This window comes from Vicugna pacos, chromosome 31 (genome assembly GCF_048564905.1).
Source record: "Vicugna pacos chromosome 31, VicPac4, whole genome shotgun sequence".
Classification (NCBI taxonomy): Eukaryota; Metazoa; Chordata; class Mammalia; order Artiodactyla; family Camelidae; genus Vicugna; species Vicugna pacos.
This window is the reverse complement of record NC_133017.1, coordinates 24,333,439-24,346,054: the sequence shown is the minus strand read 5'-3', so window position 1 is coordinate 24,346,054 and position 12,616 is coordinate 24,333,439. Positions and strand designations below refer to the sequence as shown.

The 12,616-nt window shown below is 53.9% G+C and overlaps 1 long non-coding RNA gene and 1 other non-coding gene across 2 annotated transcripts; one reads left to right on the top strand and one right to left on the bottom strand.

Moving 5' to 3' along the window:
* Nucleotides 1–1,090: 1,090 nt before the first annotated feature.
* Nucleotides 1,091–1,165, bottom strand: TRNAV-AAC (transfer RNA valine (anticodon AAC)). Its single transcript has one exon. It is a non-coding gene; the product is annotated as a tRNA-Val (tRNA).
* Nucleotides 1,166–6,618: 5,453 nt separating this feature from the next.
* On the top strand, nt 6,619–11,193 carry LOC140690757 (uncharacterized). Its single transcript, XR_012066039.1, has 2 exons — nt 6,619–6,849; nt 9,922–11,193. It is a non-coding gene; the product is annotated as an uncharacterized lncRNA (long non-coding RNA).
* Nucleotides 11,194–12,616: the final 1,423 nt, after the last annotated feature.

Here is a 12,616-nt window from a genome sequence, read left to right as displayed (position 1 = left end):
ATTTGCATGTAACACAAACTTAATCAAAACCTAAAACCCTATAAAAGCTGGTGTAAACCTGCAGACGGGGTCCAGAGCTTGGACCGTTAATTCCTCTGGGCCCGCTGGCATAATAGACCTCAGTTCTCCAACCCTCCGAGTGTCGCTTGGCCTCTCCACGGGATTCAGGTTTCTGTAACACCGTCATGGTCAGAGGCAAGTGCCTCGGCTGACAACATCACTGAAGTCCTTTCCTGGGTATTTCGACTAGGAGCCAAGAGCGGGCCGTCCCTCACTGACCCATGTCAGAGGCCGATTGGGGGGCCCAGAGCAGGCCCAGGGCTGGTCCCGGCAGGTCTCCAGGTGGTCCTGCAGCCTGGCTTCCTCTTCTGCCCTCGCCAGGCTAGCAAGTCAGAAGATGCAGGCTGTGTGTGCATGCAGTGAGTAGGCGCATGGCCACACGCCTCACGTTGCTCCTTGGAACTTCCCTCCAAGGAAGGCAGGAAGGGCCAGCCTGCACCCGGGGGCTGGGCTTCATTTTCTCGCCTGGACAGAGACGAGCTCAGGTGCCTTGAGGTGCCATGGGCCCCAGGGGCATCGGGAGGGCAGGCCTCTCTGCCTGCTTGCTGGCACACCCTCCCTCACGGCCAGGGTGGAGGGGCATGAACCGGGGTGGGGGCCCACCCCAAGGCACCCTGAGCTCCAGCCCAGTGCAGCCACCTCCTGCCTCATGGCCCTGATCGCAGTTCCCACTGGACTCCGGATAGACCATAACCTCCTGCCTCATGGCCCTGATCGCAGTTCCCACTGGACTCCGGATAGACCATAAATTTCACGTGCAGGGCTATTTTTAAAATTTGTATACTGCTGGACTCTAAAAGCCTAAAAACATTATGACCCTCACATAGATAGGTGCTCAGTAACTAGGTTTTGAATGAATGACTTCATATATAATGATCTGGTTTGTAGAATGAGCTCTTCAAAAATTTTAAAATTGGAAACAATGTTAAGGTTCCAAATTTGGAACTCTTCTTGATCTAACTGTGCTAATTTATTTTTTATTATATTTGGGGGGGTGAGTAATTAGGTTTATTTATTTCTTTATTTTTAATGGAGGGGCTGGGGATTGAACCCAGGACCTCGTGCACGTTAAGCATGTGCTCTACCACTGAGCTATACCCCCTCCCTCCTTGTATTGTTACTGAGTCCAAACTCATTCTGCTCGCCGCATGACAGGCCAATAAATCAGGAGACGAGGTGTTGGGGCAAGGAATAGCGACTTTATTCGGAAAGCCGGCAGACCCAGAGGATGGCAGACTAATGTCTTGGAGAACCATCCTCCCCAAGTCAGAATATAGGCTCCTTTTATACAAAAAATCAGGAGAGCCAGTGTGGTTGGCTGTTGCAAATCTCTTGCTGCAAGAATCTTTTGTTCTTGCAGCCATCCATGTGGGTCAGGCCATGGTGTCCCTGTAAACCTCCAAAAAAAACAATTGTGGTTCTCTATTTTGCAACTTGCCATCTCTACACAAGTGCAGAAGTGCTGACATCCTTAAAGGTCAGAGCCCTGAGGATAGGCTCTCCTGAATATTTCAGGCTAAAGGCAACATTGTTTTACAAAAGGTGCAGAGCGAGCACGACTATGCCCAGAAAACAGGGCACAGTGGTTAAGACTAAAGGAACAGATCCAATATGGAGCCAGATCTGTTCTCCTCTGTTACAGTAACTGTGCTAATTTGGCAAATTACAGGTTTGAGTCAGTGGTGGATTGTCTGTACATGTTTTATTGCTGTTGTTTGTAGAAAAAGCTACAAAACAAACTGTAAAGGCCAACAAACATATTGACGTGGTTCAGAGGAGTGCCTGCTCGTTGCACAAGACGGATGAGAAGCCATCACATAAATAATCATGACAGAAACGCAAGTTAAAAGGAGAGTGCTTTTCTCAACGACTGGGCTGGCAAAGGGCGGGCTGTGTCTACTCCCACCGCGAGGCCCCCACTGCTGGTGGGAATACAAACCGGCACAGTTGGTGAGCAATTACAATTGTGTCTTCCCCAGCCCAGGCCAAGCCCTGCAGCAGTAAGCGTGTGGCAGTGAAACCTCGGGACAATGGCACGTCCCGGGAGAGGAGTGGCTAATGGGAAAGGCAGCCCCGGAGGAAGGTGGATGTTGCCGATGGGGGAAAATTTCGTGTTTATTGGGAGATGAAAAAAGAACAAGCTAGATGCCTGCATGGAGGGCATGGGACCATTATTTGTGGGAAACAGTGTGTGTGTGCCCACAGGCGGGTGTGTGTGTGCATGCACGTGTGCGTGAGTGTGTATATGCGTGTGAGTGCGCATGTCTGCTTTTCTAAGCGTAGGGAGCAGTCGGGAATGATCAGGATGATAACCGTGGGGAACGGAGCTGGCTTCCACCCTGCGCCGGGCACTGTCCCACGTGCCTCACACATGCCTGCATGTGCTCCTCGTGACACTCCTACAGGGGGGTCACCACCGGTACCGCCACTTCCCAGGTGAGGACACTGAGGCAGGGAACAGCCACGTGACCTTCCTGAGGTCCCACGACCCGTAGGCGGTGAATCTGAACCCAGGGGACCGGATTTCAAAACCCAGACCAGAACACTTGGTTCTGTTGCGGAGCGCGCAGTCTGAAAGGCAGGGCAGATTACTGAACATCTGGATTGGTGGGGACCGTGGATATCTTTAAGTCTTTTTTTTTTCCTTTGTATGTTTAAAGTATTTTTAGATTTAAAGCTATTCCTTTAAAAAAGGAAAGGGGCGACATCGTTCCCTCGGGGGTGAAGCAGTGCCGTGGGATTTCCCCCACCCCGCGATGATGTAAGCGGGCTCGATGGAGAACCACGGGGCAAACAGCTAGTTACGCAACCGGGTGTGCGTTCTGCGTGAGTTACAGCGCACCTGGAGACACCGACGAAACCCCGGCCGCCGAGAGCTGTCAAACGCGGTTCAGAAAAAAAGGCAAACACGCAGCCCACGCCCTGACTTCACAACCTATAATTAATCAGGGAAAGAAAGAGCGCTCTGTCTGGTTTTGTGACTTCAGCTTTCCACCTGGAATATAAAGCTCTAAGAATACCGTCTGGCTCCGCTCCCTGCTGCCTTCTCGTCTCGCTTGCTCTAGCACTCAGGCTTTGTGATTTCTATTTTCAGCGCTGCTACCGAAATGAAGATGCAGATATGCCCTGCATAATTCATAAGATATTCTATGAATGTTCGAGTGCTGCTCCTCGTGTCGCGGCCACAAACGTAAGCACAAGTGCGTACAGACAGCTGCTCTGTCTCTCGCTCCCCCGCCAGCCAGCAGTGCCTGGAGTTAAACCCGGAACATCTTATCTTCTTGTCCGCAGTTGCGGTTTCAAATTCTGCACTTACTTAGTGAACTAAAGGCGGCGAGCCTGTCCATCTCGTGTTTTGAATAAGTGTGAACCGCTTTCCTAGGGAGCCTGGCTCCTTTGCTGGTGGAAAACACAGGACTCAGGTTCAGGGACGCTCTCTGCTCCCGTACCCTCATCCCGTACCCCTTCCCATTCCGGGTACCCAGCATCTTGCTTGTCTGCAGTTAGGTTTTTAAAAAAATACTCATGGATTGAAATTCAAGCACACATCCGTTCACTAAATCAACGACTCTTACTTGTGGCTGCACCATGACGATGACTTGGGTTCCAACCCAGAGACCCTGGTCTAAGTGGACTGGCTGGGCTCAGGCAGGTGGAGTTTAAACACCTCCCAGGAGACCTCAGTATGCAGTTAGGGTTGAGCGCTTCCACACCAGGAGCTCCTTGAACAAACCCTGTCCCCAGAAGGTGGCCTCTGCGTGACGGTTTCCTCTGCTCTGAGCCCTGGCGCTTCCTCCAGGCAGCCACCTGGCCTCCCCGGACTAGGTGGAAGCGCTGGGACCTCCTCCTGCAGCACTTGGGCTGGGGGAACAGCTTCTCGTGTTGCCGGCAGCCTCCCGAGACCCCCAGGGAAGAGCTGCCTCCATTCAAAGAAGCCCCTAGACTCACCCACCCGGAAAAAAAGAGGACAGTGCCAAGGAGACGTGATGGGTGATGCTTCTCAGGCAACTAGCAGGACAGACTACGGTGCCCGGAGAATGAGGGCCTGTGGGAGGGGGAGCAAAGAGAGTGAAGACTTGGTCCCACTTGGACAGCCTTGGGGGCTGCGTGGCCTCAGAACCTTTAAGGACCAGGGTGTCCACAGGCCCCCATTTCTGAGACATCAACCATCACTCCAGCTGCCCGGGGTGTTCTCTGGGTGGCACCTCTGAGTCCAGGTGGACCAGGGACATGGTGAGTGATGCCCCCCCAGGAGCGGTGCAGCGAGGCAGCCCTGCTGCAGCCCCAAGACACACACCTGTGCAAGGTGTGTGAGGTGTGCGAGGTCGCTGTGTGCACCTGCGGGCGCTGCAGGTGGGCAGGGGTCCTGCCGAGACAGTGGTTCAGACAGACTGAACCACTCCAGGGGAATCGGGGCCCAGAACGATTTCAGGGGTTTGCATAATTTGGGGGCAGGATCTGGCCTTCTTCACAGTGTGGTGTGTCGGCTGCAGGCTATTGCTTCTCCATCAAGTGAATGAGAAGCACTTTGGATGCCTGGCCGTGCACACACAGAGCCCAGCACACACAGAGCCTAGATTCTCAGATGTCAGCCTGGACCACAGCAAAGGGCACCATCCCGTGATCTCAGGATGGTTCACTGCTTTCCAGGGACCAGAGCTCACCTTTCTATCTTTCAGGCATCCTAGACACTCTCAAAGCCGCCGTCTCATCACAGTCACCCAGAGGGGCCAAAGCTTTGGGCTCCGATGCCGTTGGTGGCCTTGAGACAGGAGAAGGCGGGCTCCTTCACTGACAGAAAGACATGGCCATGCGCTCGGCAGGAGAGGTGGAGGTCAGGGGTGTCCCTGCCCCTTTGCTTCGAGTCTTAGTCTGGTCCAGCAACTTCGTATGTGTTTATTTGATGTCTGCGAAGTCTGAGTGTCTCCAAAGAAGCCACCTGTCCCCTTCAGAGGCAGGGCTCTCTGTTAGTAAGAGTCTGAAATGGATTTAGTCTTGCCCTCACCCCACCTCCGCCCACGGAAAATCAAAGTGTAAGGACTCGGGCTCCGTGGAAGAGTGAGAAATGAGAAAACACAGCTCCTCTGGCTGAAAAGATGACCTGGGGTCATGGTCAGGGTCCCATCTCAGAAGCGGTAGGTCGAGCCATATGCTGGGACTTTATTCACTGCGTGATCTTTTGATGAAACGTGTCCTCGGCACCCCTTGCCCTGCCCTGCCCCCCGCCTGCAGCACCGAGGTGAGGAGCCCTTGGGGACCAGGGAGGTATGCCCTCGGGCAAGGGCCTGACACCCCACGCTGGACGTTCGGCTGTTCTCTGATTACCTAGACCCCGAACCCACGTTCTGTCCTGCTTCGTGTCCCAGGGGCTGGCCCCATGGAGCTCTCGTGCGCTGTGCCCCCGGCGGGGTGGGTCAGTCAGTGGCACCAGCAGGAGGCTGGCGGGCACAGCCTCAGGATCGGGAGAGGCCAGGGCATCTGGGACGTGGAGGTGCAGCTCCCTGCTTCTCGTCCAAGCCCTGGTGCGCTGCCCAGATCTTCAGGACGCCAGGGTTTATTCCCCTGTGTGGGGAGATCCCTGCCCCAAAACCACATTCCCCAGTCAGCTGGCATCCACTGCCTTGTCAGCATTGGGTGGGAAGGCCCGAGCCTCTGCCCAAACTGGTGGACCTTCTGGAGGACCGTCCGGCTGCAGAGTGACCTGGGCTCAGCTGAGGCGGCCGTTGTGGCCGCGTCACTGCTCAGTCCTGCCTCCATTCCAAGCTGTCCCCAGGCCTCCCTCCAGTTCCCATCCCCTACCTTCCCCTCCCCTCCTCTCTCAGGTGCGGGTCCCTTGATCTGTCAGGGTGGGAGGCAGTTCCCAGGCTTTGCAGCGTGTTGTCCCTGCCACAGGAGGTTACCTTATCATCCTCTTTCCAAAGGAGGGAAGGAAGGGAGGGAGAGAGGGAGGAAGGGACGCAGGGGAGGAAGGAAGGGGGACAGAAACTTGGGGATCGGAGAGACGAGAAGTTGGCCAAGCCCCACTGGCGGATGAGGCGGGTTTAATGCCCGTATTTCCATCCGTCTGGCTCCAAATCCATGGTACAGTGATGTTCACTCGGTTGTGAAGAGAACAGCTCTCCGCAGGCTGTCAGCTGGGGGCCAGGGCTGTGACGCTCTGGTGTGAATTTCATCTCTCAAAGTCGAGGAAAACAGTTTTCAAATTTTCGCTCAATGTGTGAGAAATACGTCTTCGCTCACGCGGGTGGAAGAAGCGGCAGGAAGCCCGTGAGCGGAGGCCCTCGCTGGGGGTCGGGGCCTCTCGGGGCAGCCCTCGCCCGCTCCCCAGGCCCCCTCCCGGGCGCGGCGCGGAGGGTGGACGTTGACGGAACCGGCTCCCCCCACGCCTCACAGAGGCAGCTTCCACAGAAGAGCAGCAACAGAACACGGAATGCCAGCCACACGCAGATGAGAAGGAACAACCGCAGGGCACACGGGCACAGACGGCCCGTCCGGACGGCCCGCAGTCAGGGCCCGGCTCCCACCCCCCGCCCCGCCCTGCACACCACACACACACCACACCCACCCCCACGACAAACACGAGACACACAGCACACACATAACACAACACACAAACACAGCACATAACGAAAACAGACAACACACAAAACAACACAACAACAAACACACACACACTTGCGAGCCCTCCAGGGGAATGTGGGAGCTGGGCCCTGACCTCCAGGAAGGAGCGTGGCGACCCCAGGCCAGTGAGACCCACCTCGCAGGGGCAGACAACAGCCAGGATGCACGGTGCGGGGGGGAGTTCTCTGGTGGGAGGGACAGAGGCAGGTGATGTCACCGTGTCCAGCCCGCACAGGGACTCACCCAGGGAGGAGACAGAGGGACGGCCACACGGCTAGAGCCCCAGACGGCCCAGAACCAAGATGAGGCGAAGGAGGCGAGAGGCCTGTGCTAACCCCTGGGGTCCTCCCCCTTTCCTGCCGCTGCAGGGAGAGGGGGTAGCAGGTGCAGCCCAGGGACGCCCCCCTACCGCCGAGAGGGCCGAGGGCCGAGGGCCAGGAAGCCCTCAGCAGGGAGGCCTGGCCCCGCCCCGACACTAGAAACCAGGGCGCACAGGGCACCCCTTAGTCTCCTCGGGAGCCTGGACTCTCTGGGGGACAAATCAACTGATGCTCCCTTTTAAAAAAACGTGCAAACAGTGGGGAGGTGGGGCGGGTGGGCTCAGCCTTGGAAAAGTCCTGGGGGTGAACCCAGCGTCCCCCTCAGCACACGCAGGCTCAGTTAGCTCATGGGCAAATGAGACTGTCTCATCAAAAGGTTTCACCAAACAGAAACTGGAGGGGCAGTTTCCCAGATCCTCCAACGCCATCCGGGCCAGACCGTCACCTGGGCCCCGGGACGGCTTGATGGAGCCGGGCCAGTGGGTCTCAGAGCCCGGACAGCAGCCGGCCCTCCGCCCCTGACCTGCCGCAGCCTCGCTCTCTCCGCACACCCTCCCGCCCCCGGGCATCTCCTTTTCATCCTCTGATGTGTCACATCCCCACTCCGGGAGAAGTCGCTCCTCCCAGCCCAGTGAGTGTTGGGCAGGTGTGAGGCAGAAACGGGGAGCTGTTTCCTTCATTTCAAGAAAGCACATGCAGGTTCAAGCACTGTTAAGATGGAGTGAAGAGTTTCTAAGCAGCAGAATTCCAGGTCCTATTGGTTTGCAGTCTGGATTTGAGGGCAAATAGTTTAAAAACTGCTTGGCGCTGGGGGAGGACACACTTAGCGCACAGAGGCGGGAGGGCTTCCTGGAGGCAGGCCTGCTGGCCTCGCAGGTGTCCTTTCTCCGCCTGCACTGGCAGAGCTGCTCCCTGGCTGGGTGTCACACGCTGGGGACCACGGTGAGCTCTCTGCGGGGATGTGCGGCCCCGGAGAGCCTGCGCTCACCAGCCTAGACGGTCGTGGTTAAACCCGCAAGGGTTCCAGAGTCTGGGGACCACCTGCACAGTTCTCCACCAGGAGAGATGCATTTTCCGGCTTCATTTTATTTCTCAGTTTCAAGCCAGGCCCTCCCACTGCGGGCAAGCAAGGACTCCATCCGCCCCTGACCTCTCCGTTAGCATCGGGGCCATTTCCCAGACAACGGGGCTGCGCACAGGCGTGGGGAGTTTGCTGCCCGGCCCACATCGCCCGCCAGGCAAGACAGCACCAGGTGCCTTGTGAGGGAGGCTGAGCCCTTGGCCGGTCTCCCCAAAGCCCAGCACGCTGGTCGTTGCTCCCCAGGTCACAACAGGCATCAGACCCTTTAGGTGCCCCAGCCTGGACCTCATCACCCCCCCCTTTACAAGCTCAGTGTCTTCATCAAAGGGGTGACCGCTCCCAGCATCAAGCTTGGGGAGGGTGGGGTCTGGCAGAGCCTGAAGTCCTGCCACCAGCCCCCCTCCAGGGCACAGCACTGGCCCCCATGCTCAGGTGCCATTTCCGGAAGGGGAGAACGCCCGCCCCTGGGCTTCAGGCGGGGAGCCGCGCTCATCAGCTTGAGAGTCTCCGGAACAACAGATGGTAATTTGTTGACACTGAGAGATTTAAGGGGACTCAATTACAGCCCTACTGAAAAAGCTTCCTCTAAAATAAGAAAGCACACAGATTCCTCAACTCGCAGAAATTGCTGACAGCTTTGTTTTCAGCCCAGCAGGAGCAAAAAGAAGCTGACAACTTATTTTTGCAGGTTATGCTCATTCACATCTATTTTTAGATCCTTTTCCTAAGTAAGTGCCCCAGAATAGCGTTCAGTTTGAAAAATCACCCATCTGTTCTGAGCCGTAAGCCCTGTCTCGTGGGGTCAGGGGTGGGCGTGCCTGGCTGATCACGGCCGTCCCCGCGGACAAGGACAAAGGGCATTTCGTGTCCCCCGAGTGGTGCGGGGAGAGCGCCCCGGTAAGAGTCGCCAGGACTGTGAATGTCCACGCAGCAAACCCTTCATCTATTTTATTTATAAAGTGAGCGCCACACACACACACAAAATGCCCTCGGCTTTTAAAAAGAAGTTCAAATAACTCCTTGTATTTAAATAGACCGTTGACTTATATTCCAGGACCTTATAAAAAGACCATCGAACCTTATCTTGGTTGTTAAGATAAAAATTAACCTGTGGAGAAAGAGCCGGTGGAGATGGCTGTGGAAGGCCCCTTCCCTGCTGGTTCTCTGGTTAATGAGAGCTGAACCCTCCCTCTGTGGCTCCGTTCACTCTCAAAACTCGCAGAGAGAGGCCCCACTCGGGAGTGACTCACGCTTTTCTATGGAAATGCAGTTGCTGCATGAAACAGCATCATGACGGTGGCAGTCTGACCTATGAGTAACGGGCTGCTGACACCTCCTGGAACCAGTGCTCGCATGTGGCGCCGGGAAGCGGGTAGCAGCCAGGCGGTCCTCAGGCCCGCAGTCCCAACCAGGACCCCTGGGCTCCCACTATTTTTAGCCTCCACTAGACTTAGCTCACTCCACCCTCATGAGTAACCCAGCTCCGAAAGCCATTTTTCTTCTAACTCTGCGAGGACTGTGCATTTACATGGTCAGTGACCTGCGTGTAAGTTGTCACGACAAAGAAGCGAAATCCATCCCCACGAGCCTGGGTGGTGGGGGGGACCCCGTGGCCACCGGGCAGTGGCTGTTGCTGCTTCTCAGCAGGACAGCCCCGTGCACCTGGCACTAGGGTGGCATCTCCCACAGAGACCCCCCGAGACCTGCCCAGAGCATCCATGGAGCCCCCGTGCTGTTCCTTATTTTGACCTCTGAACATTTTCCAAAACAATGACAGAATCGAAATCGTGCCCGCTCACCCATACTCCCTCTCTCCCTTTCTCTTTTCCAAATATGCAGAGGAGTCCTTCATGGGGAAACCAGCACTCAAAGCTCCTAAGAGCAGTTGTGACATAGGATTTTGTAACCCACGGCGGAGTTCAATTGAAACTCAAGCACGACACGCCGCCTCTTCTCTGTGCCCGATTCCAGGAAGCGGCTCTGCGCTAGGTCCCGCCCTCTCCAAGCCGCCGGCACGCAGGCAGCATCAGCAGCCTGGGGACCTGCTTCCTGCCCCTTTGCACCGGCTCCGGGGTGACTCCTAAGTCAGTGTTTACCCACCCTGTCGGCTTTCGGTGAAGCCTGCGTGTGGGAAGTCGCAGGGGACACCGACCCCTTCCAAGGGCGATCGGTTGGTGACTTTGGCAAACGCTTCCTCTGAGCAATGAACCTGAACTTAGAATGTGCCAGGCTCTCCAGCTACAGCGGAAAGAAAGCGCCATCAGCCTCGAGCTATAGCCTGAATTTCACACAGCTCCGTTAAGACACCCTGCCTGCCACCGCTGTGCCTCGAAGCCAAGAGAGCAAGGTTACTGTACGTCTGTTCTTTGCAAAGGATGCAATCAAGGGCTTTGGGGGAGAGTGTGTAGGCAGCGGGCAGGTGGCTGGATTCCTGGTTTACCCCCCCTTTCCATTTCTCATTTTTCTCACGAAACCACGTGGCTGCACTGTGGGCTAAATCATCTTCCGTTGCTTCCTAGTGTCTCATCAAAGATGCAGGCGTTGTGTAAATTGTTCAGGAGAAAGAAAACCAAGGATTCTCTTCTTCAGCAGTTTTCTTTAGGGAACAGGATGTGTTATTTAGAAAAAGTCTACTGGTGTTGCCTGGACATCTTGCTGCAGAGAGTTGTAGAACGGCTCCAATGAAAATCTAGGGCTCCTGTGTTTCCACATGTGAACATCAATATATTTTGAGGAGCCCTGTGTGAGAGTAACTGGGTATTTATCATCCTCTTAGAAAACAAATGTAATGATAAATAACAAAGATGGATTAGGTGGTGACTTAAGATGAACCAGAACTTTATTGTCCACCATGGAGCACAGTATGGAGGTTCCTTAAAAAACTAAAAATAGATTCACTATATGATCCAGCAGTCCCACTCCTGGGCATATATCCAGAGAAAACTCTAATTGGAAAAGATATGCACCCCAGTGTTCGTAGCAGCACTATTTACAGTAGCCAAGACATGGAAACAACCTAAATGTCCATTGACAGATGAATGGATTAAGAAAGTGTGGTATATTTGTACAGTGGAATATTACTCAGTCATTAAAAAGCATGAAATAATGCCATTTGTAGCAATATGGATGGACTCAGAGATTATCATATTACATAAGTCAAAGACAAATATCATATGATATCACCGATATGTGGAATCTTAAAAAAACGATACAAACTCTATTTACAAACCTAAAACAGACTCATGCACATAGAAAACAAACTAAATTACTAAAGGGAAAAGGGTGAGGAGGGATAAATTAGGAGTTTGGGATTAACACATACACACTACTATAAATGAAATAGATAAATAACAAGGTCCTACTGAATAGCACAGGGAACCATATTCAATTTCTTATAATAACATATAATGGAAAAGAATCTGAAAAGAAAATATATATATATAAATAAAAATATATATATATAAAACTGAATTGCTTTGCTCTACACCTAAAGCTAACGTAAATTAACTACACTTCAACAAAAAATAAAATTTTTAAAAAAAGAAGAGAAAAGAACCCAGAACTTGTAACTCTTGTTCTTATAAGTACTCTTACAACACTGGGAGAACATTGGGGTATCTGTGCCAAGCACGTCTACTCAGTTGGTTGCAATGTGGATTTGAAGACCCCTGCAGGAACCAGGTGGTTTCCTGGGTGTCCTCTCATAACGCGAGTGCAAAAGTGAACAAGAAAATGCATTACTAATCGGAGATGTAGGCATGTGGACCTGCCCAATGAGGATATCCCACACGGCCACCTGCTGTCATTACAAACCAAGTGTGGTGGGCATCTGTCTCCTGGGTCACCCCCCTGACTCCAAGCACAAAGTCCTGATGAGGGCTGCCAGTTACACGTAGCACCTCGCCCCCACCACAGGGCTCAAGCCCTTCCCAAGATATGGAGGTAAGGTCACCCTGCTCTTTGGTAGAAAGACTGTGAAGATGCAAGCTGGGCACTGCCAGGGGCACATCCTCTCCTGCATGGAGAACCAGTTGGCAGGGGAGAGGGAAAGACCCGAGAAGATGGAGACCACAGGGCTAGCTGTCCCAGAAGATGGTAACTTCTCTTTTCCTCTCTAGTTCAAGTTGGGTATGCACTACTTGCCACCAAGAGTTTCAACACGGACCTTGGTGTCTTCTCCCAACTGCACTCCCTCCATCACTTGACCCCCTTCCCCAACAGCAGATTGAGTTACTTACCTACCTGGCTAGTTTAGATCCTGGATGACACGGTCACATGCCAGAGTGCATTAGTAACCCCTGTACTCTTTCCCAAGCCTGCTGTGTGAGAGCAAGATCCCAAAGCACATGGCTGAGGAGCCAACATCCTTAGATTCCATCCAATCAAATTCAAAACTAGTCATTTGACCAGAATCATGTTATTGGTTATTAGACAATGGACTGGCTCCCCTGCATTAAATCTATGAAAAGCCAGATGTGGTTTTAAGGGGTCTGTCCTTAGCTCATGACAATCTCCAGGACCCTCTACAACAGCG